This window comes from Equus asinus, chromosome 18 (genome assembly GCF_041296235.1).
Source record: "Equus asinus isolate D_3611 breed Donkey chromosome 18, EquAss-T2T_v2, whole genome shotgun sequence".
NCBI classification, from domain to species: Eukaryota; Metazoa; Chordata; class Mammalia; order Perissodactyla; family Equidae; genus Equus; species Equus asinus.
In genome coordinates this window covers 40775083-40799138 of record NC_091807.1, presented here as the reverse complement: position 1 = coordinate 40799138, position 24056 = coordinate 40775083, and the positions used below count along the sequence as shown (strand labels likewise).

At 53.1% G+C, this 24056-nt stretch overlaps 1 protein-coding gene across 4 annotated transcripts in view; it reads right to left on the bottom strand.

Moving 5' to 3' along the window:
* Window positions 1-24056, bottom strand: part of ADARB1 (adenosine deaminase RNA specific B1) — a 144175-nt gene that overhangs the window by 82246 nt on the left and 37873 nt on the right. For 3 of the 4 annotated variants that reach the window (XM_044750759.2, XM_044750758.2, XM_070489014.1), the window contains exon 2: window positions 8636-8778. The gene's annotated coding sequence lies outside the window, so the exon portion shown is untranslated. Of the gene's footprint in view, window positions 1-8635; window positions 8779-8957; window positions 9274-24056 lie in introns of those variants that run through there. The other variant, XM_070489015.1, reaches the window with a different exon arrangement.

The following is a 24056-nucleotide window of genomic DNA, read 5'->3' as shown; positions in this document are numbered from 1 at the left end:
ACTGAACCAGACTTCTGTCATGGTTGTGGTCTTAACCAACTCTAGCAAAAGCCTACCTCTGCATTACTTATTATGAAATAAATAAACAAATAAATACCTAGTTGTTTAAGACATCGGAGATCATGTTTTCTGTTACTTTCAGCTAAAAGCACTCCTAACTGACACAGCAAGAGAAGCGTAAGTGAGCTGAATCCTCTATCTGAACGGAAAGTCAATAGATAACATACACATCTAAAATTTATAAATTAAAGACCGGCCAGTGTATTCTGTAGAAACAGGAAGCATGGCAGGGACTGCCATCTGCGCCCAGCAGCCACTCCCGCTTCCCCGGTGAGGCAGCGCACCCACGGGGCCAGCCACGGAGAACAACTTTCCCAGCCCCCTTGCAACGGGGGTCGTGGTCATGTGACTACAGTTATGTCCACTGGGGTGAAAGTGTCACGTGGCAGCTCTGGGGACCTTCTCAGGAGACAGCATGCACGCGCCCTTGTCACCCTTTCTCCAGCACACACCCCGCTGTGGGTGAGTTCACGGGAGCACAGACGACCGAACACCAGCACAGAAAGGGTCTGGGGCCACACAGCCTGTCCAATGTGCAGACGCTGCAGTTGGGGGCAGCCCCTCCCCGGGTGAGGTCCCTTACGCTGCGTCTGTGTCACCTGTAGCCATCCTAACACTGTCCAATCCAGAAGCACAGATGTCCACAACCCTTCAAAAGCGTGCCTGCTGCCTCTGAGGAGGGCGAGGGCTGCGGCCGACTGCTTCTCATCAGAAGCCCCTAAATTACCCGCTCTGACTTTGAAGGCACCACTTTGATAGAAAACGAAATGAACACAGGTCTGGTCTCCTCTCCCCCCGCCCCACGCACACCCACCAAGGCCCTGCCTCGCCGCCCCCAACAGGCGTAGCCCTTCTGGGCCCACGAGGCTGCCGGAGTCGCTTCCCACCCCTGCTCCACAGCCCCCGCCCGAGCCCCCCTCCCCACCCCAGCTGGAAAACCCGCTCACCTGCCGAGACTCGGTTCCACTCCACCCTCCCCCGGGAAGCTCACCACCCTCCTGGAGGACAGGCCGCCTCCCTCCGCCCCCACTGTGTCACAGCACCAGCAGACGCCACGGCTGTCCCCTGCTTACACCACGACCCGAGCCCACGGGACCGTCCACACGTCAAGGCTGCATCCCATCCCCAGTGCCCCTGGGGAAGTGGCACAGAGGCCCCATTCCACGGTGAAGGAAGAGGTCCCATCCCTCCCCTAGGGCAATGAGGCCCAGGGACCTCTCCCCGCTGCGGCCACTAAAGCATGGACGCAAGGGCGTGACAGGAAGACCATGTGGAACGCTCCAGCCCATGTCCAGAAGGCCGTGGGTCACACAACCAGAAGGCAAACCAGCGGCCAGCAACAGTGCACAGCTGCCTGGGCACAGCGATGGGCCAACGAGGCGGTCGGGAGTCACCGTCTTCCAGATCCTCTGTCCCCACATCGGGGGCCGGGGTCTGCGCTGGGGGCTCAGGAGGCAGATGAACTAGGGAGGCAGCGTCTTAGGGAGGGGAACCCAGACAATGATGCATCCACGGGAGGGCAGTCTGTGCTTCTAGAGTCCCTTCCATAGAGCCTTGGGGGTCAGGGTGAGACTTGAAAGAAGGAACACGGGGGGCACCTGCTCTCCCACCTCCGCCTGCGGCCCCTCTGACCGGCTCTTGCACAGGGGCTCAGGCATTGGGCCATTATTCTATATTTCATCTCGACCAGAGCACGGAACAGTTGGAAGACGGTCACCAGCCAACCTCAGAAGAGGAGGGGCCCACAGTCCCCACCCAGCCACACGAGGCTCTGGGGTTTTACTCACTCAAGTCACGCTTCGGTGTGAACTGTGCACGTCTTTCTCTCTGGGAACTTAAAGCCACGACACTTTAGAACTGGGAATCCAACCACTTTTCAGAAATTTTTCAAACCTAAGGCTCTTTAAATCGAGTTACTCAGATCATTTTTCAATTCTCTGAATGGAAAACAATCCAAAACCGCTAACTCTCTGTCGTCCCACGTCCACCAGTGTCCCGGGCCCCCGTGGCCGCCAGCAGGCGGCTGCGTCTCCCGGTGCCCTCAGGCCTGCCACTGCCCGGCGACAGGGCCCCCAGGGGGTCTGGAAATGAGAAGGCAGGTGAGGCAGGGCATCCTGGTGCCGTGGGAACCCCTCCTGGCGTCCGCTCAAACACCACCCCCTGGGGAGGCCCCCCCACCCGCCTGGGTCCCCTCCTCCGACACTGCTCTCTGCTCCACCAGCTGCCAGCCCCACAGCACAGGTCCGGGGGCCTCGGTCAGGGCCGGCCCAGGGCACTCAGCCGCTGCTGGATAGACAAAGTGCAGGTCCCAGGGGAGTACAGACCTTTCTTGAACGCCGCTGTGGGTTCCATGAACTTTGGTCCCCAGTGTGACAGACCGCGACGCCCTGGAGCCCACTGTGCACGCGAGACTCCACATTGCCACCCCTAAATCTGGCATCTGCAGCTTCAACTGGGGGTCCCTGCGGCTCAGCCTGGCTGAGGCCCCCGAGCTGAGGGAAAGCGTTAGGGACCCGCACCTCCGAAAGAGAGGTGCCCCATTTATGTGAAACTGCTCCACAGTCCATAACCGTCACCCACCCAGGCCGACAGAAGGAGGCCAGAGCCAGGACTGTGGGGACACTGGTGCTCGTCTCCCCGGAGGAGCGTGTCCTCCTCCGTCCTCCCTTCCCCTCCTGTCCTTCACTCCTTCCACCCGGGGGTGGGCTGGTTTTACGCGCCCCCCACTCAGGGCTCCAGCCTGGACCCGGGGCGGCTACAGGAGGAACAGTGGCCGGAGGCTGTGCTGGTGACCTGTCACGGCCTGCAGACGCCCAGTCCTGACTCCACTCCCGCCCAGCTGCGCTGTGCTGCTGGCTCTAGAGCGAGGGGGCCTCGGGGAGCAGCTGTGCACAGTCAGGCTCTCAGGAGGGCGCTCGGCTTAGCCCAACCCCGATGTCACCATGGACCCCGCCGCAGCACGAGGGTGGCAGAGTCTGCATCCGGTCCCACCCGCAGCACCCTCCCGGGGGTGGGGATGTGCCCGAGGCCCTCAGCTCACATCCTCGCTCTGTCTCCCGGGCCTTCACCTGAGCTCCCAGCAGACTCGCATCCTGCTCAGCCTGCTCTTCTTTCTCCTGATCTGCCTAATAAACGGAAGTGTGGGAGCAGGTTCGGCAGTGCCAGAAGGTCTCTGCGGTCTCGGCCGACATCTTGAGACGTCTCTGTGCTCTGGGTCTGAGCTAGCGCCTGTCTCCCAGCCTCCTTGCCTCACCAGGAGCCACATTCTCCGGGTTCTTCAGTTGGGCCTCTTCCCCTCAGTCACTGAGCTCTCGAGATCCCTGACGTTTCTTTGCCCATTCATGGTGGTCGTGCCCTCGGGACGCAGCCACACTGCCGGGCTCCCGCTGAGACGAGCCTAGGTACCAAGTGCCAGTAAAGCACAGAGGACAAGCCTCCCCACCTCTGGGCCCACGCGCAGCGTGGCCGAGGCACTTGGGGCCTGCAGTTCTGTCCCCTGCATGGTGCTCCTGAGGCCTCCCAGGGCGGTGGAACGGCAGCCAGACGGCCCCGTGCAGCAGGCGCGCCCTTGGGGAGGTCGGCGCACACTTCTGGGAAGAGCAGGAACATGGGGATTCGAGTCTCTGTTTTACACCTTCCTAAAAATGCAAAGCCATCCTTAGCTCCAGACCCCTGGCTTAGGCTCCACCCGGCACGTGCTGGGGAGGTCTCTGCCCCAGGTTTCTGGGTGCACAGCTGTCACCTCAGGGTCTGGGACTCAGCTCCTTGGCACAGTGCCTTGGTGTAGGCGGCCTTGAGGGCAAGGAGGCTGACTTACTCATCTTTGCGTCTCCAGGCCGGGTGCATGGGGTCCGGCTCCAGCAGGTTCTCAGATTTGCCGAATGAATGACACCGCTGACATGTTCAGGGGCCACTTACATTCCATATTTTGTGAAAAACCTGTGCAAGGCTTTAGCCCCTAATTCCAGCACACTGTCTTGTCCTTATTGATTTGTAGGAATCTTCACATATTACAGATTCTGGAAACCAAGCCAGGCCTCTGTCTGTCAGGTCCATACCTCTGCCCAGTGGGCACCTCTGTCGGTACACACCTCTGCCAGGCACAGGCGTAGCAAATTCTTTTTGCAGTCTGTGTGGTGTTGGCACACCACACTCTAGTGTCCCTGCCTTGTATAATTTCCTCTCCTTGATGGTGGGTGGAACTGTGAATATAATGGATACACTGCCGTATAAGGAAAAGGTGAAAGGATTTTTTTGTGTGTGTGAGGAAGATTGGTCCTGAGCTGACATCTGTTCCAGTCTTCCTCTGTTTTGTATGTGGGATGCCTAAACAGCACGGCTTGATGAGTGGTGTAGGTCTGCACCCAAGATCTAAACCTGCAAACCAAGGCAGAGTGTGCCAAACTTAACCACTACCCCACCGGGCCAGCCCCATGAAAGGATTTTTCCAGTTGAAATTAAGGTCCCTCATCAGTTGACTTTGAGTTAATCAAAAGGGAGATTATCCTGGGTGGGCCTGCCCTAATCAGGTGGGCCCTTAAAGGACGGGAGAAGTCAGAGCAAGGAGGAGCAGGAGAGACATTCTCCTGTGGGCTCTGAAGAAGCAAGCTGCAATGCTGTGGGGAAGGCCACGTGGCAGGGAACAGTGAGCGGTTCCTGGGGTTCAGGGCCTCAGCCCCACAATCACGAGGAACTGAATTCTGCCAACAGTAGTGAGCTGGGAGGGGGCCCCGTGCCTCAGAGGACACTGCGGCCAGGTGAGGCCTGTGCCCTGATTCCTGACTCCTGGACACGTGAGAGCCTAAGTGTGTGGTGACTGTTACAGAGCGACAGAAAATGAATCCATGGGCACATTAACTACTGACACGTCAAGGGACAGAATCAGGGGCTCGCGCCTCTGAGCACAAGCTGACAGCCCGGACAGCTGTCCAAAGGCACCAGGGGAGGCAGTCAGGGTCGCCAGCCAGGTGCCCATAGGCTGTGCCTGTGCGCACCAGGGGCATCCACACCCAGCAGGCAGGAGTGGGCTGGGTGGGGAGGCAACTGGAGCACCACGCAGCACGGCTGTGTGGAGCGCTGCTGGCATTCTTCTAACGCCTTATTTCCCCGTGGGCACGGGACGCCCATCCCCTCCTTACCCACCTCCAGCCCTCACTGCAGCCGATGGAGAGAACCGGCCTGCGTGCCTCCTGGACGGCACTGGACAAATGGCCGTGCCAACAGCCCTCCTCCAGAGCACCTGCTTTGACAACGTCCCTCGCTCCCTGTGGGCCTCCCAGGAGTCGGAACGCGGGCTCAGCCTGTGGGACCGCCAGGTGCCCCAGTCCTGCGCCTCACAGGGCAGGACACGCACTTCCTGAGGGGCCATTGAGGTGAGCAAACCCAGAGACAGAGAACTTCATCCCTGTGGGAGCCTCCTTCTGTTTGCTTCCTAGCTCCAGAAAACAGGAGCAAACGAGGGCAGTTCACGCTCTGGAACAGCAGAGTCTGCTGGGAGAGCCCCCGGTTCCCATACAGCTTCAGACAGACACACGTTCTCGACCTCGGCGGCGGCTGGAGAGCTGTGACCTCAGTAAACAGACACTGACGCGTCAACGCCTCTTGTGGAACCGATGCTGACGAGTCGGGCCAGAGGACGCAGGATGCCTTCCTGGAGACAGTGACTAATGCCGGAACACACCGAGAGTCACTTTCCCGCCTCAGTCAGATGTCACCATGTTTCAGCGGCCTTCGGGAACACTTACATGCTGAAGCATCATCTGTGCTCAACTGGTTATTTTGGCCAATAAACCCACTTCAAAGGAACTTCCCAGTTTTTGCCACAACATATAAGTCTTCAGAACTCAGTGTCATTGCAGCAGTGCACTTCACTCCAAAGGCCTTTGTCCATGTTACAGTAGCCTGGGTCACTGTCGCTCAGCGAGCGGGCCCTGCAAGAGGCTGCGTGGCTCCCTCTCCAGGGCCTCCCGCTGTCTCAGCCTTGAGCTGCAGCGACAGCCCAGGATGCCCGGGTAGGGTGCCTGTGTGAACCTCAATCACGCCCCCTCCCCTCCCACCCTACTCCCAGCTCCGCCCGCTGCCACTGTCCCCTCTCGGCCGAGGCTTCTAGAGAACCCAACCCCCGACCCGCCCAGCAGGTGGCCACAGGGGCTGGCAGTGGTACCAGTATCGGCCACGTGTGGAAGCAGTCTCTCACTGCAGTACTGGGGTGCTCCCGGCACTCTGTGGGCAGAGGGCACAGCGTGGGACGGGCAGGATCGTCCCAGGAACAAAGAACCATCCTGTACTGAAGGCAACCAGCGGCTTCCCCTCCTGACTCTGTTTCTGCACAAGGACGAGGTGTCTTAACACGCACGCCACTGCCTGAACCGTAGCCACAGGCGAAGACAGGACAGTCGGGACCGTGTCCTCCAGAGCCCACGCAGGAGCTGCCACCGTCTCAGGGAATGAGGCCGCCCAGCCCCGCAGATGTGGTTTGGGGGTACCAAGTCAGCACCCGCATCTGCCCGCGATCACAGGTGACATCACAGCGGCTTTTCTGCAGGCGGTGGTGCCCGAGAATTTACATATTGAGATAAAATTATTTTATTACACGTTCTTAATCTCCCTTTTATTACATTGGGCATTACATCTCCTTTTAAAATTATACGGTTATAATTACATAAAATAGTATCTTCTATGAATTTCATTTCAGAATAAAAAGGAGGAGTGAATAAATATTTGTTGTAAGAGGATGTTTGGGGTGTGGTGGCAGTGAGAAACACGGAGAAGAGCCGTGACGTTCAAACAAGAGTCAAGGCTTCCTCGGGGCCCCTCTCAGCGGCTGAGCACGTGGGGACCACGGCGGAGCTCCACGGCCTGCCCCCCAAGGTGCCTGCTCCCAGGAGACCTTCTCGTGTGTTCAGACTGAAGAAACAACTCCCGTCTTTTTAAGGAACAATCCAGGCAAAGGCAGCTGCTGTGCCTGCCACTAAATATAAAGTCCCCACCTAAGGCGCCCGGCCGGGGCCGCGGGCTCCCAGAGGGAGAGCAGAGCGCGGCCGCCCTGACGACAAGGCGCGCTGCAACCAAGAAAGACGCTGCTCAGCCAAGAACTCTCAGCTTTATTTATTTTTCTTCTTCAAACCACCCTGAAAAAGGAAAAGAATAATACATCGGACTATTTGTTGCCAAAATTAGCTCTTTTATGAAAGGAAAGAGATACAAATTGTCTACAATGCAGCTACATCAGCCCGGGATCCCAGGGGGATGACTCACGCCCAGCCCTTTGCTCCGCTTTCTCAGCACATGCTTTAGAGATGTCCTTCGGCCTGACCATTTTTTCTGTTTCTTTAAGGACCATTTATTTGTGCAAAAGATTATAAATAACTCATTTCTCCAGGGCATGCTTACATCGTATAAAAATACTTGCTGCTTCACACAAACAGCGCGCTTCACAACGAGTGTCCTTCCGGGGCCTGTGCACGCAGGTGGTGGCGGGCTGCGCTTCAGCTGGCAGCACCGAGGCACGAGGTCTCCTTTGCACTCGCCCGGGCTCTGGGGCTCTCACTCTCTCTCAATGAGGTCTGGTGACAGGAACACTGATTTCCTAGCACTAATCGAGCTGAACGAAGAGCTGTGGCTAAAACACAGCTCTACCCCACTGGCACAGCCACGCAAGTGTCACCTGATGGAGCCCTTCCCACATCGTCACTCCCGGTGCCAAAAGAGAAAAAACACCCATCAGTGAAAGGACAAGCGGCACCCCTTTACAAGTCTCCCTGGGAACCAGTGACCTTTTGTCCCCGACCTTTACAGACACAGCAACAACGAGCGGGGCCTCGCCAGACACCAACTCAAAACCCGGTGGTCAACGTGGGCGCGTCTCTACTGCCCAGACAGTGATCCCCCACCCCCAGACCCCTCCTCCGTCTCTGCCCAGGCCAGGGGTGCCCAGCCATGATGACTGCCTGCTCACCAGCATCCACCGAATGAATGAACGAACGAACAGGGGACACGCCAGCGCCCTCTTGGCGCCCAGCAGCCTCTGACGGTCACCTCCTTAGACTGCTTCCCCAGGAAAAAAACTTCCCCAAAGGTTTAAAATTCGGCCTCCTTGAGCTAGTCCCTCCGCAGGCCATAAGTTAACCTCACGGCACATTAACTTTACCGAGATTCTAATATCTGTCTCGACTTCTCTCAAAAGCAGATGCTGAACCATGTAACGGTCACCAAAAATGAGGACTAAAGAAATTTCTTTTAATCAGCTCAAAGAAGATAATCTAGGCTAAGAGGCTTCACAGCAAGTCCAGCCGAGCGCCCAGCCCACGCACCGACGCTCCACAGCGACCAAGGCCAGAGGCCGCGCTCCGCACTCGAGCCGCTGGGGGGCAGCAGAGCGCCAACCGCGAGGGGCTGCGGGGACCGAGGCGAGCTGAGGCCGGCAGAACAGAAAGGAATCCAGAGGAACACAGACTGTGCGGAAAGTCACTCAACACAGCACATTTGAAAAGGCTTAATCAATTAGTTTACATCATGCAAAAGTCATCTTTCATCAGTCAAACGTCGGCAGGTTTCCCCAGGTTTTTCCTCTTACCCTGAAATCTGCTTGCTCTGACGTCAGGGCGAGGCCTCGGTCAGGGCGAGGAGAAGCGGGGCGACCATAGCACGGGCGCTCCCTCTGTGCGCCCTCTTCAGTCGCGTCGCGAGCTCTCCCTGCCCAGCTCGAAAGGCTTCACTCTGTAATAAAAAGATTCAATTACTTTACGCTAATTTGACTCAGCATTAGATGCTCTTTCACCAACTCAGATGTGAACTCTAATAAATACTCAACTAAAAATTCTCTTCCTAAATACGAGTTTAAATTTTTAACACATTCTTATGATTTTTTAAAGTGGATACCCGATCATCGACCACACCTTCACCGCACCGGCCACGCCAGGCAGACGCACACAGACCGTCCACAGTGGCTCTCCACCCGCCAACACACCAGCGCGGACAAGCACCAGCCCACGCGCTAAGGGACGAGGCCTCGGGCACAGTCCTGCGTGCACTTCCCTTCTGTAAAGTAAAATGCCGCGTGCACCGTGTACACACGCATAGGCGTGAGTACAACGGACAGAGGAAGGCACAGACAGGCATCTCATTGCCCCTTTCCGCCCAGGCTTAGAAGCTACAGGCCGTCCACACGCCTGGAGGCAGAAGACTGTGGAACAACATCTCCTTATTGCTTGCTCTCTGCCCGAAAATGTTTTCAACTAGCAAGTCATTAAAGAGAGTATTTCAACATGCTAATAGACTTACAAACCTAAATATGTAATGTTAATATTTTCTTTCTGAAAAACAAACCGATGTCCAACTGAAGGGAAAGTCCGCAGTGGGGATTCTCCAGGGCAGAGCTCCCAGCTAACGCCTATGGGAAGGATTCAGCGGGGCCCTGAGCTGGCACCCGGCAGACTGAGGCGGGAGTGCAGACGAGGTGCGTCTGAGGGTGCAGCAGCCCCTAACTCTGCAGACCCAATCCAGTCACCAGGGACTTTCCCTGGGGTCACCCGGGGCCACCAGGCACAGCTGCAAGGCCCTGGGGGTGAGAACCAACTGGTTTCTGAGCCCCTTCCACATCTCTCTGCTGTGACCTGCTTAGATTCATCTGTAGCACGTGTTGGCAGATCTGCTCAGACAGGTCTGAGACACAGCTCCCATGTCCTGTGCCACTGCCACCAGGTCTATTCGGCAATTACTGCAACACCTATTAGCCTGGGATTACAGGTCACACAGCTGTCCTGTCCAGCACAGAGGATTCTGGACCAAGTACCCAGAACCATGCACACATCACTGCCCCCCCCCCATCACGCCATGGGTCCCATCTCCCTCCAACCCCAGGTGAAGAGGGTACAGGAAGTGGCGCCATGTGGCCCCCATTCCTCAGCGGACCTGCACCTAATCAATAACCCAGTATAGGCAGCAGTGTGAGTGTGTCACAGCAAGCCCCTCTAAGCAAGAACAGGACGCAGACCCTGCTGCAACCCGAGGAGAAGAGGAAGGACCACGTGTGAACCAGGAAGACGTAAAATGCCAGTCTGCAAGCTGCACAAACCCCGAGTCCACGGACTCCGCAGACAAAGGGAAACCCAGCAGGAAGAACGCAGCCATGGCTCTCAGAACTGGGTTCCAGGGCCCACACTGCAACCCCCAACTCTGGAGTGGGGCGGAAGGCTGAGCTCCTGGGCGTCTGCTAGAGGGAGTGTGCCCAGGACAACCCAGCACAGCTGCCACGGGGGAACGGACTCACGCGGATGGCTTTTGAAAAGTGCAAAGTTTGAACATAAAATCCTGGACAGGGGGCCAGCCTGGTGGCACAGCGGTTAAGTGCGCACATTCTGCTTCAGCAGCCCGCGATTTGCCGGTTCGGATCCCGGGTGCGGACATGGCACCGCTGGCAAGCCATGCTGTAGTAGGCGTCCCACATATAAAGTAGAGGAAGATGGGCACGGATGTTAGCTCAGGGCCAGTCTTCCTCAGCAAAAAGAGGAGGATTGGCAGCAGATGTTAGCTGAGGGCTAACCTTCCTCAAAAAAAAAAATCCTGGACAGGGTGGTCAAAGCTGCCATATTCCCTGGGGAACTGGGAGCGGCAGCACGTGCAGACCTTAAGAAAGAGGCCCCGGCTGCCCCCTGGATCAGCAGCTTCGCAGCCGAGTGCTTGCAGGAGGGAGGCAGCCCCTCCAGGCCCCTGGTCCGAGGAAGCAGAGAGTAAGCACCACAAACAGCGCGGCACGGATAAAAGGGAGCAACAGACGCAGAGCGCTTGGTCACTGACGACAACCACAGACAGTGCCAGAGAAGGTGGGCCCGGCGGAGGGGGCGTCTGTCCAGGAGGCGGGAAAGGAGCAGCTGGCAGAGAGCAAGTGACAAAGCAAACGAGCAACACAGCGAGCCAGGCGCACCGCAGGGACACCTGAGACGCCTCGCCTCCCCAGGGCACCGCACACGGGCCCTCGGAGCTCAGGAAACACCAACAGACAGACAGACAGACAGACACACCGGCCCCGAGCCCTCAGGCAGGTCTCAGCACAACTGTGACGCAGGAACCCAGGAACTCAGAACCGGAGGAAAGCCAGGAAAATGCCCTGACATCTGGAAGCTCAGCAGAATTCCTCCAAACAATCCACAGACTAAAGGAAACAACCACAGTAGAAAACAGAAAGTGCTTAGGACTTAAAAACAGAAAAGATGACACATGGGAAGGTGCGGCACAGATAAAGCAGGACCTTGGGGAACGCCTAGCCTCGGTGCTCACGCTGGAAAAGGGGTGGAAACCTCAAGGAGCCCACCTGAGGAAGGCGGGCAAAGAGGAACGAAAGAAGCCCAAAGAAAACAGGGCGGGGGGGGGGGGGGCAGAAAATAATGAGAAATCGACCTGCATTAACCGCGCGTCACAGCAGGTTCACAAAGATGCACGCCGGCTCTCTGAGCAGACAGCACCGTGGACCCAGCTCCGGCCAGGCTAACCAAACACACAGAGAACAAAAGAGAAAGGCACACATCAGCCAGCTGAGAACTGGAGAAAGGACAGTGAGGACCAGGGGGCCGCCATCATGGGACACTCCTGCCATCGGTGAAGGGACCACAGGGACGGGAAAGGGAAGCTGAAGCAGCAGTGTGGTGCTGGGCCGTGCCTCCGAGGGAGGCTGTCTCTGGGGGAGCCAGTTCGTGCAGCCATTGAAGGCCCCAAGACCACCCTGCCAGGAGGAGGTCCAAGAGGCCACATAGAGAGAAAGAGCAAGGCTGGCCCCAGACAGGTGCCAGCTGTGTCACTCCAGAAGCCTCCTTGGACAGGACGTTGACGAGAACTAAGGAATCCGGCCAACAGCCAGCATGGATGCTGCAGACACACTGCCCCCTCCAGCCACTCAAACGACTCTGTTGGGGTCCCAGTCACCGTGCAGCACAGACACACGGTCCCCTCTGTGCCCTGACCCTCGAGGCCATGAGCACAAGAGAATGGTAGGTGTTCAGGCCACAGAGTTCTGGGGTGGGTACATTGGGCAGCAAGACATAACCAAAACAGAATCATTGCTTCAAACTCTGACAACACCAGAAATACAATAACAGGGTATTAGGAACTTTATTCCAAAAATTTTGTAAACTTAGGCAAAATGAGTCAATTCCAAGAAAAATACAACTTGTCAAAACTGACTCAGGAAGTAACAGAAAATCTGACTAAAGTACAAACATTAAAGAACTAGAATCAGGAAACAAAAATCATCGTACAAAGAGCATTCCATGCCTAGAGGGCTTCTCCAGAAAGTCCCGCCTGACGTTCAACAAGGACGCTCCTGTCACGGAGAGGAGGAGGGAAATGTGCCAGCCAAACTCACTCACGAGTACAGATGTCAAACCCCAAACAAATGTCAGCACAGTCGGTCCAATGACACTTTTAGCACAGCAGGATCAAGCTGTATTTGTGCTGGGAAAACAACGATGATTTAGTGTGTTAACCCACCACGTTAATAAACCCACAGGGACATGAGAGAACACACCCGCAACGCCATGAAGTCCAACCACAGGCAAAACGAAGCGATACTGTGAGGACAGTCTGCCATGGGAACACAGGATGGACACATCCACGGTGAGGGGCGGCTGTCGTCAGGGGGAGCGTGAGGTGGACTCTGACACACATGGCTGCTTTTTTAAACCTGGGTGATGGTTACACGGATGTGTAATTAAAATCATTCTTTCACATATGCACTCTTCTGTAGGAACAATACAGCTCACAACGAAAATGCATGAGAAAACAGCGGGCAGTGGGACCGCTGGTTTTACAGAGTGTTATCAATAACGATGGAACCGAGTAGGGGCCACACGATGAACCACGCAAAACTCCCAACTACGTGCAACAGAAAAGATGAGCTGATGAACCACAGGTGCAAATGGTCTCAAGCTATGAGAAAGGCAGGAAGGGCAGCTAGAGGTCTTAGGTTTCCTGCAAAAGAGAAGAAGAGAGGAACAGGAGAAAGGAGCACAGGGAGATGTTGTCTGGGGGCGAGAAAGCAGGTTAGCAAGGCGGGGCTGTTACAATCCGGCTGCTTCTCAGTGTGCCTGGATCCACCACATGGAATGGGCAGGCAACGAGGCAACCTCAACTCCAAACGGGGTGCTGGAAGTCCTGCAGGCACACAGCCCCAACAGCTACAGCGGTTCTGTGGCTTCCAGCTCCTGACACGCTCAGGGCAGGCAGACCCGCTGCAGCCCCGGCACCACCGCCTTTCCAGAACCTTCTCCTGGTGACTGCTCCTGGGCTCAGGGCGTCCTCTTCTGAAAATAGAGTGACCCCAAATTAGTCAACCTGGAGGGGTTTCCACCACAGGTTCATAGCTGACTATGTGCTAACAAAAGAAAACTCAAATGCCACGTCAGTGCTGACAAAACAGGGTCCGCGGAGGCTTTAACAGGCCTCGGACCAACAGCAAGCACGGAACGAGCTGTAGGAACATAAATGTATCACTTGGCACTTGACAGGTTTGCTGTGCCAGTAATAATCATATTGATTAAACGAAGCAAATGTGTTTCCTTTTAAAGCGATATTTATCATTATAATTTAATTAGACTGTGAAATTAGGGCTTTGCTCTGCCAAAAAATAAGTACTCTCATTTTCTACCTTGTTGATGCATAAAACCATGATGTGAGGGCACAGTTAAACAAAGATGCTCCACTGAGCAGATTCCCCGCGGTTTAGCAAAACCAACTATTTCAAGGGACAAAGGCTTGATACGCAGAAGGCAAGTGAACAACAGGTAAATAATGAATCAACTGCAGGATGCTAAGGCCAGGAGACATTCTTCCCAATTTTTGATAATGGCTTCTATTTTAAGTGTTTAATTAGTCCTAAGATTTGGTACCCAACAGAGAAGGACTGAAAGCGGGTGACACTGAGGGGCAAGGATGCATGTGGGGGCTGAGTCACAGAGCCCGGGGCACAGGAAGGGCAGAGACACCCCTGAGCTGGGACGGACACGTAAGAGGGCCTGTCAGGATGCTTTTGGTGAGAGGAGGTGGAAGGCCTCTGGGCAGAAGGCACCAAGGACAAACTTTATGTAAGAAAGAGCAACCCAGCTTGTTTTAAAGATCATTCTGACAGCACTGTGGGCGAGGGCTGGGGGGTTGAGACCGGAGGCTGGAGGACAGATAGGGGACAGAGGCATGACAGAGATGGAGAACGTCAGCGCCATCTCAGAGGAGGGATGGGCGGTACTTAGTGATGAGCAGCACACAGGGAGGAGTGAAACACCAAAGCCGAGACTCTGAGGATCCTGGCTCCACCAAAGGGTGGATGGAATTTCCAATAACCAACACAAGAAAACCAAAAGGAAAGAGGGAATTCTGGAAGACGGGTGTTTTTCAATTGTTCTGAACTGTGAAAACCTCCAGCGTACGTTAACTACGGTCGATGACATTTCAACTTCACCCCCGACAGGACCCTCCCTGGCACACTGAGGCTGCGTAGGGACAGAGTCAGTTCCAGTTTACGAGCTGCTATGCGGAGAAGTAAAATCTGCACACGACAAAATCATAATGAACACTTAGACACAAGAACATTTGAATACGAGACGACAAATGCCGAGAGGAGGCGAGCCGGCCGCTGGGCGTGCGGTCACGTACTCAGGGCCGAATGCATGGCGGGGAGGGGGGCTGCAGCCTTCTTTCATCTGCTGTTTCTACAAAGAGATGCAGGAAGAAACAACTCTCCAGTGCAGAGGTCTTGATTTAATCTGAACATTTTCGGTATTATTTGAATTCAACTTGGGAAACGGTTTGCCGAGCACCTTTTGTCCTGTGGGGTCGGAGACCCAGGGCCCCCTCGCTGCCCCCGAGCAGGGTGAACCTCAGTTGGAGCAAGCGGACCGCACCAGGTCGAGAACACTAAGTCACCTCCATCTTGAAGACTCCACTCCATCCACAGTGTCCTCCTGTGAGCCTGGGACCCCCACTGACACTGCCTAGGCCTCAGTTTACCTATCTTTTATCTCCCTACATTTTGGTCTGAACAGACCAACCGAAACACACTTTGTCATTCATTCTACTTACTGGATTGAATATGTTCCACGTCCTTAGTAAATAAGGGTAATATGTTTTCCCTCATGAGAAAGATTACTTTAGAACGAACTATGGATAGGCACAACCTGAGTGAATCTTCAAGCAATTATGCTGAGCGAAACAAGCCAGACAAAAAAGAGTGCACCTGTCTGATACCGTGTATACAAGACTCTAGAAATGCAAAGGGATCTCCTGTGACAGGAGGCAGACAAGTGGCTGTCGGGGGCCGGGGGTAGGGTGGGAGAGACCCCCAGGGGCTCAGGTGGCTTCTGCAGGTGACAGGAGTGTCCATACATTGTGGGCTCACAGGTGTCTCAAACCTCAGCAAGTACACTTTAAATACCTGCAGGTTTTCGTATCAATTATACTTCAGTAAAGCTGGTTTTAAAAAAGACTGCTTTGTTTTATGTTTTAAAACACCTCATCTTATTTTTTGAAGAGAATGAGTGAACATTATTGGAAATAGTTCTATGACCTGAGGGAGAAACGTTATTTTTTTAAACTTTCAACAATCAAATGCTTCATGGGAAATTAAACGCCTGTTGCAAACATTAAAACAAGTCATTAAATAGGTGGGGATTTTTCCCTATCCTGCTACATTTTATTGTTTTGTGATCATTTCCAGGGGGAACCAAGGCTCCCAAGACTAGGAATGAGCTCTGCATAGGCACAGAAAGAAATGTGACGAGGGTTGGGGGGGATGGGGGAGACAGAGGGAGAAGAGATGGGAGAGAGAGGGATGGAGGGATAGGAAGAGAGGGGAGACAGGAGGGAGTACTCCAGTGCGCTGGAGCCAGTGCTGAGGAGCCAGCTCTGCCTGTCCTTCTTTCCGGTGGGGAGGGGCACGGGACCCTGAATGCAGCGCCCGCATCACCCCACCCCGGAGGAGCACCATCTCTGCTCAGGGCTCAGGGACACTGCCTGAAGTGCTGACAGGGAAGACGGGAGACAGATAAGACGTGCTCCGAGCCCTCCCCAGCCTCAGCTCCTGTTCCCTTCAGGCCACCTGCCCACCGTTTGGCCACACACGACTGAACCAACTAGAAAGGCCAACAGGTGAGCAGAAGAGGTGCCTTCATTACGGGGAGCAGGAGGTGTGGAGGCCCGGCCCCACGGGGGCTTTCTGTCCTTGTCCTGGGGCACATCCTTGCAGGTCGGCTTCACTTCTCCAGGCTGTGGTGGCAGCGGTCTGCACTAACAGAGGTCAGCACATCTTACTGGGCTCTTGTCTCCCAAACTTAACGAAGTTATCGTGTCGAGCGCCTCCACCCTAAAAGACATGATGGGCCACCTTACTTTATATGACTTTCCTCCCCTTGCTTCTAGGGAGCAATTTTTCTAAAAGTGAAGGCTAGTTTCACACAGTCATAGCTAACAAACAAACAAGGCCAACAGAAAAGCGCGTCAGGACCCAAACGCGGGCAGAGTGAGTGAGAGCAGAGACCCCGAGGACCGCCCACCGTTCAGAGGAGGGAAAAGAGGGAACATCTCTCAACTCTCCTTACAAGACGGGTACAGCCCGGGCAGTGAACCTGTCACGGCTGTTACAGGAATTAAAGACGAGCGGCCAACTTCTCTTACAAACAGACATAAAAATTGTAACCAAAATATTAGCACATTGAAATCCACCGACTGCAAAAGACAGCACGTTGGGACCAAGTGGACTATGTACAGACCAAGAACGCACAGCTGGCTGAGGACTGGAAGTAATCGACGTGCCAGGCCCAGAGGGACATTTCTCCCCAGGACTGCTGTAACTTAGACGCCTCAGTAATTCAAACTGGCATCTTCCCAGATTTCCATTAGTACAACGAACCTGACGCTTTTCTCAAAAAATATGCTCTACCTGTGGAAAATAACTAAAAACAGAGTGATAAAATGAAAACACATGTTTCCGGCAATCATGAAAATAAAGACCAAGCACATAGAAGTCCCTACACATTCCTTCCCATGGGGGGAGGACGGGCAGCAGAGCTGAGAAGAGGCAGGCAGAGCAATGGGGCTGGCGGGCTGTGTCCTCGAAGACGCCAGTATGTCCATCATGAGGCCATCACGAGGAGAGCCAAAGACCAGGACGAGACCGGGGCACGCAGCCTCTACGGCCTCTGCCAGTTAGTTTTCCACATCTGGGAAGCCCCCCTGGGTGAGTGTCGTGAGGAGAGGAACTTGTATGCAGAGCAGGGATGCAGTGAGGCCAAGGAGAACGGTCAGCTTATACACAAAACGGCGTGTTTACAGGCCCAGGCATGGCCTTCCAGGGAAACGCACACAGCTTTCATCAGATGCTCAACAGAGCGTCTGGCCTGCATCCTGGTTTGAGCAGAGGAGCCCAAAGCCAGCCCTCTCCTGGGCTGTGAACTGACCCAAAACCCATTCCTCTCTTCGGCACTCACGCAGCAACGTTTCATAGCCTTTCTTTTTCCAATACAACTACGGCTCGCCCGTGGCGACCTATGAAGTGAGTTATTGAGGGGCGCTAAAATTTGGAATTCACAACCTAAACTTGGGGTGTCGCTAGAGTTTAGAGAGGTGCAATTCGGTTCCAGAAGCGTGGTCCCCTGCACTGCCGCAGAGCTGCACAGCACGTCCGCACGCAGAGGGCCCGGCGCCTGCAGCTGCACGGAGGGCGGCCCGTTATCACCGACAGCTTTGATTCATTGTGGATCTCAATCACCACCATTCTTGTTCGTATAATTATAATGAAGCTTTTGTTTTATATGGGTTGTTCGTGTGTATGGTGATGAAAACTTCATCAGTTTTTTTTGAACCATAATTTTTCAATAACTAAACTTACCGGTATCATAAATCATCTCCAATTTTTTACAAAACAGATGTATAGAACCCCTCCCCCAAGTGTCGATGAGGTAATGACATTATTTACTGGCAATGTGCTGACTCAGAGTATGTGAAATTTAACTATCTTGCAATACACTATCAACGTAAGTATGACAAAATTACCTGGCTATTTTTAAGTTTATGAAGTGCTCTTACATAATATAAAATGACACGCAAAAGTACAACATGTCTCATAAAGGATTCTTATATGCTGCTGACAAATTTACTGCAACTGGCTTATTTAATTCCTTCCCAATTCTCTGATAATGTTAAGCTATTTCTCCAGTGGAAAGAAAGAACCCCTATTCTGTTCTAGTTATGGAATCTTGCCACCAAGTGTGAGCTAAAAAGTTTTTAATTGAAAATGGTGATAAAGTACATATCTCCTTTCCTTTCTTCCCAAGACCCCATCGAAATGTCAGAAGAGGTACTTTCTGGCAGTGAACGAACCAGAGTGCTGAAAAATTGCAAGGGGGGCTCAGCAACAGACAACCCCTCCTCCAGTAAGTCATTGAAGCACAAAGATGAAGTCATGCATGCAATTACTTAGGGGGGTGTTAACTATGACACTCTTCCCAAGAATAGGGAGCCTGGGGCAGTCCCTCTGCCCTGAGGCTGAAACCTGAGGATGACTCTCCAAAGACAAGCTGAGGTTTTCCAGGGAGGACCCATGTATGGGCACTTGGCCCTGGAGGAGAAGCAATCATGGCGGGATGCCCTGGGGAGGGGAGAGGAGAAAGGGAAAGAGATTCACCCGTGAAAGAGCAAGGATCAAGCTGTCAGGCGGCTTCTCACCAGCAACACTAGACTCTGGAAAATCACAGAGAAGACTTTCTGAGTTCGAAGGGAAGATGAGATGAACCTGGAATTCTAGACCCAGCCATCATGGGAACAAAATAACCACGTGTTTGAACACTGCATGCAAGAAGCCAAGAAGTCTCTCAGCCACACGTTCCACAAGGAGTGGATTAAGGATGCGCTCCAGCAAAACAAAAACAGAGTCCAAGAAACAAACACCGTGGATACGAGAAAGCACAGCCCCTGAAGCAGCCAGAAGCACAGAAACCTGGAAAGGAACCGAGAGGCTCCCGTTCAGCACTCTTCTCCCCGGCAAGAGTTTTCTGATGCAGAATTACATTTTCTGCCTTCTCCACTCAAACCGCTTGATTCTGCAGTGAAATATATTTACATTATCATAACACTGTAAGGGTTGCTTTCCTTATGTTAACATTTTTAGACTAAACCTGTAGAAAAGGCAGTGGAGCCTAATGACAGAGGAGAAACAGACTACGGACGTTTCAGCCTTGTCAACGTTCACCTAAAAATACAATGATCAACACCTAGAGAGCAGAGGCACCGTCTGTTGACTCCCACCTGAGCCCACAGACAGAAGCACGACGTAGAGCCACGACGGTGACCTCAGAAGGACGCAGAACCAGAGGGGAGACACCAACCAGGAAGGGTTTACCTCTGGGGAGAGGCGAGAGAAGGAGGGGATCTTTAACTGAATTTATATCCAGTGATAGGCCGGAAGATGTTTTTATACCATGTGCTGGGATCACATCAAGGTTCTTTTTTAATATTTAAGTTAAAAGGGCACCCTCATCAATCAGGGATTTCTTAAGTAATTGCAGTGTATCTATGGGACACAAGAATATGCTCTTGTGAAGTAGTGACGAGCATTATATTAGTTACATAAAATCAGAATTTTTAAAAAAACTATTTTTTTTACTGTGAAAGAAAAAAGATTAAACGTATCAGGCCTATGGAGAGGGAGGTACCATCTGTACTAGCATGTCCATGGGGTAATGACAAAGGTGCAGCACAGAATGATGCAAAGACTAAACCCATATATACAACAGAAGTCCCATATATGCATCAGGAGCTCCATAAATATCACAGAAACCCCATGTACATCACAGAAATCCCATACAAATATCAGGAATCCCATATACACAACAGAAATCCCATACATATATAAGGAATCCCACATGCATAACAGAAATCCCTAACATATATCACAGGAAACTCATATATAAACGGAAAACCCACATACATCACAGAAATCCCATCTATATCACAGAAACCCCATATATATCACAGAAATCCCATACATATATGAGGAATCCCAAATATAGCAGGGAAATCCCATACATATATGAGGAATCCCACATGTACAACAGAAACCCCATACATATATATCACAGGAAACTCATATATAAACAGAAATCCCACATACATCACAGAAATCCCATCTATATCACAGAAAACCCCTTTCTATAACAGACATTCCAAATACATCACAGAAATCTGTGTTAACATGCGCCTGTCCATGTTTTTCCTGTGTATACTACACATTTTTTTTGGTGAGGAAGACTGGCCCTGAGCTAACATCTGTGCCAATCTTCCTCTATATCGTATGTGGGATGCCGCCACAGCACGGCTTGATGAGTGGTGCATAGGTCTGGGCCCAGGATTGGAACCTGCGAACCCTGGGCTGCTAAAGCGGAGCCTGCGAACTTCACCACTAGGCCACTGGACCGGCCCCCACATACACTTTTATATGCCAAAAAAACTGGCCTAGAAAGTGAACACAGACGTCACAGGAACAAGCCAGAGTGTTGGAGACGACCGCCCTGGAAACTCAAAAGGGCAGCAGGCGAGATCCCTCAGAGAAGAAAGTACTAGCAACAGCCCTTCAACAGAGCCCCTCCTTCATCCCGGACCCTTTATCCTTAGAGGAAGAAATCCAAGCAACACAGCCACACTGTCTGCGGCACGTGGTATCAAAAGGGCGGACAGAAGACACCTTCGGCAAAATCCTTACTGAAATGTTATTATATAGTGAAAATTAAAATATACACCGTTTCTCCATGAGCCAGTTGTTACTCGCTAATTTGTACCCGGGCTTGTGCTGGTGATCTCAAGAGGCCTCCAGAGATACAGAGTAACAGCAGTGCATCAACTGTGTTCAGGGGAAAGAACAAAATATATACATGAGCAAGGACTCAAAGGAAACAATCGAAATGTGACCGATAACGATAACGGTGCCTCCTTCTTCCTGGTTTTGCTTCTCTGCAAAGTACACACAGACCACAATGAGCATATTTTGTTTTTGAATAAAATATAAAATCTCTTAAAAGAAACTGGGTAATGCAAGAAGTATTCTTCAAAGTCTTAGCAGTCGAGGCAAAGGGTAGATTCAGTGGAGACAGTTGCCGCCGGGAAGCTCAGGCACAGGTCCCCACAGGTCCACCCCCTGGCCCCAAACTGGCCAATTCCCAGACCAATGCTGTTTATGAGATAAAACTAGCTCCAACGAGCAGCAGTTCCTGTGCTGGACCCCGAGGAACTCTGTCCAGGGGACACTGAGACGCAGAAGTGGCATCTTAATTAACCAGCACCCCTGAAAAGACACGTCTCTTCCCCTAGCGTCCGCCCTCATGCAAAGGGCTCAGGCTCCAGTAGTGAAGATGCAGCGCACGGCTCCTCACGCACAGAGGCGATAAGAGTGGAACCGTTTAATTAGCAAACACCTAGCCCTTCAGCTTCTGGCTTTGCAGAAAAGAATAAGGTCCCTTAAAGGATAACAGTCAGCTTGGTGAATACCCTTGCCCCAGGTTTAGGTGAGACACTGAGCCCCCTTGAACAAGGCCACGGCTCCTGGCTCACCATGGTGACACCGTGGATGACAGAACGGCACTCAGACAATCCCCTGGAGATTTATAGCAAGTGAATAATTCCTCACGTGCGGTACAGACGAAAGCAGAAAAAGCATTTGACTTCCGCAAGAATCCTTGGGGTTAACTGACAAACAAAAAAACACGCGTCAACTATTAAACCGACACAGTGAACGTGAAGTTCAAAACCCAGAGATGCAGGAAAAGGGGGGAAGACCATGTTGAAGTCAAAGATGTAAACCCACAGGAAGTCGGCACCCTTAATAATGACAGCCCAGGTGTACACAGCACGTGAGAAGACGAACAGCCCGACCATGAACTGCGGGTGGCCCTGTGCTCGCTGTCGGGCAGGAGACGGAGGCCCAGGGCCCCGCCGAAGCTGTCAATCGCCCGGCCTATCGGACGCCCAGCAAAGACACCAGCGTGCCGCAGAGCTTTGAGACGTGACAACAGGCACCCAGCCACCACTCACTCTGTGGTGACAGACAGCCATGAGGACTAAAGCGGGCTCTCTCCTCCAGACCAACAGATGAGATCAAGTGTCCAAAAACAAGTACTTTTGCATTTCTGAGATGAAGAAATAGAAGTAAGTTCAAAACACTGTCACCAGATGATCGGTGACCTTAACCCTCTCCCGGGCCCTCACCAAGCTTGTTTGCACGCGGATAAGGGACTCAGGGCTGGAAGAAGCACCCCTCCAGAAAGATCGTGCTGCCTGGTGCTGTGATTTTGAAGAAAAGCTTGAGGACCCCCGCCTGGTGAGCCACACGCCGGCCTCTGCTCAGAGCAGTACGACCCGCAGGCCGGGGCTTACGGACGGAGGTGGAAGCTCGTCTGCCTGAGAACCCAGCTCCCTGGCCCGTGGAGCCTCGGGTGTCCCTCCTGGAAACCGGGGTTCGTAACAGCGCGCACCACACGGGGCTGCAGCAAAGAGTGAACAGAACAGTCCGGGCGAAGGGCTCCACACTGCTCCCGGCACAGAGTAAGTGCTCAGTAAGCCAGGATGACAAGGTGACGATGGCAACTACAGTGTCACCAACAACGAAGTGACTGAGCCGCGAGAGAACCCAGACAGCCTCTTAATCAACGAGAATTAAGTGATGTGGAACCATTTTAATGCTTGTTTCAGTACCATCAAACCCTTGAGACAACGTCCAGCTCAAGCCCCACCTGCTCCGTGAAGAGGCTGCGACGGGAAGCCTCCGTCGGGGCGAGGACTCTCCAGGCCCAGAAGGCCCATCCGCCATGCATGGCAGGGGCCTCACCCCTCAGCCTTGGGGAGCAAAAGGCGCGTGGCCCTGAGACGCATTCCAGGGAGTCTGAGGCCTCTGAGGCACAGCAGGGCACAATGGGGCTCCAGGATCTGCCACGGGGACAGCAGTGCACACAGCAGTTCACACGCCATCCTCTCCGCAGACCTCAGAGGCCAGCTTCCTTCCTATTACTATTTATGTTTTATCTGTGTTCCATCCAAAGGGCTGTGTGCCTTTTAAGGGTAAGAACCAAAAAAACCTCCAAGTACTCTCAGGCCCGAGCCACGGCCTGATAAGAATGTGCCCAGTAAGTATTCTGTGTTTAGGTGGTAACCTCTGACTGCTACGTCGGATCTGTCTACCAACTCTGACGTTCACCGGAGGAAAACGTTATGCCGCACTCGTGTAGACCACATGGTTTCCCCCTATTTATAAAAGAATTCTGGTGCTTTAGCAGGTGTTTACGAGTATTTTTACTAGCGAAATATGAGTCTGCTCACATGTGATGTGTACATACGTGACTAACGATAACAGTGGATTGCTTACAAAAGTAAAGGCCAATCGTCACTCCCAATTGGAAATCTCTGAAAAATTTATGAAGTGGCTAAGCTAAACTGACCCTGGCACTTGTCCACGCAGGGTCGGTAACGGTGCCAACTGTGGGAGCTCCTTTAAACAGAGACTCTGGGGGGGTTCCGATGCGCCCCCAGGCAAGATCCACCAACCGCGCATCGGAGGTCTCTTAGAAAAACACAACGTCCTGGGCAGCCACCTGGCAGAATTCAGGGCAGCAGCTTTAAGAGATGCAGCTCTCCAGGCACTTCCTTTCAGTGACCATTAAAAAAGAGACACTGACGAGTTGAGGGCAAGGTGAATAATTAACATTTTACAAACTATTGTTAAATTTTATTATCACATTTTAGTCCCCCAAATAGCCATAAAGAAGGCATTCACACAAGGCAAGTGGAGTCTCTTTTTCACAGACAAATAAAACTAAACAGAGTAAAAAGATGCATAAAATACTTAAGACATTCTGCCTCCAACTGCAGCGATCTTCCTGCGGCCCCTGCAGGCCCCGTCTGGGCTGTGGCTCAGAGGACACATGTGGTCCCCCGAGGGCCCTCTCTAGGCTGTGGCACAGGCGACACACACG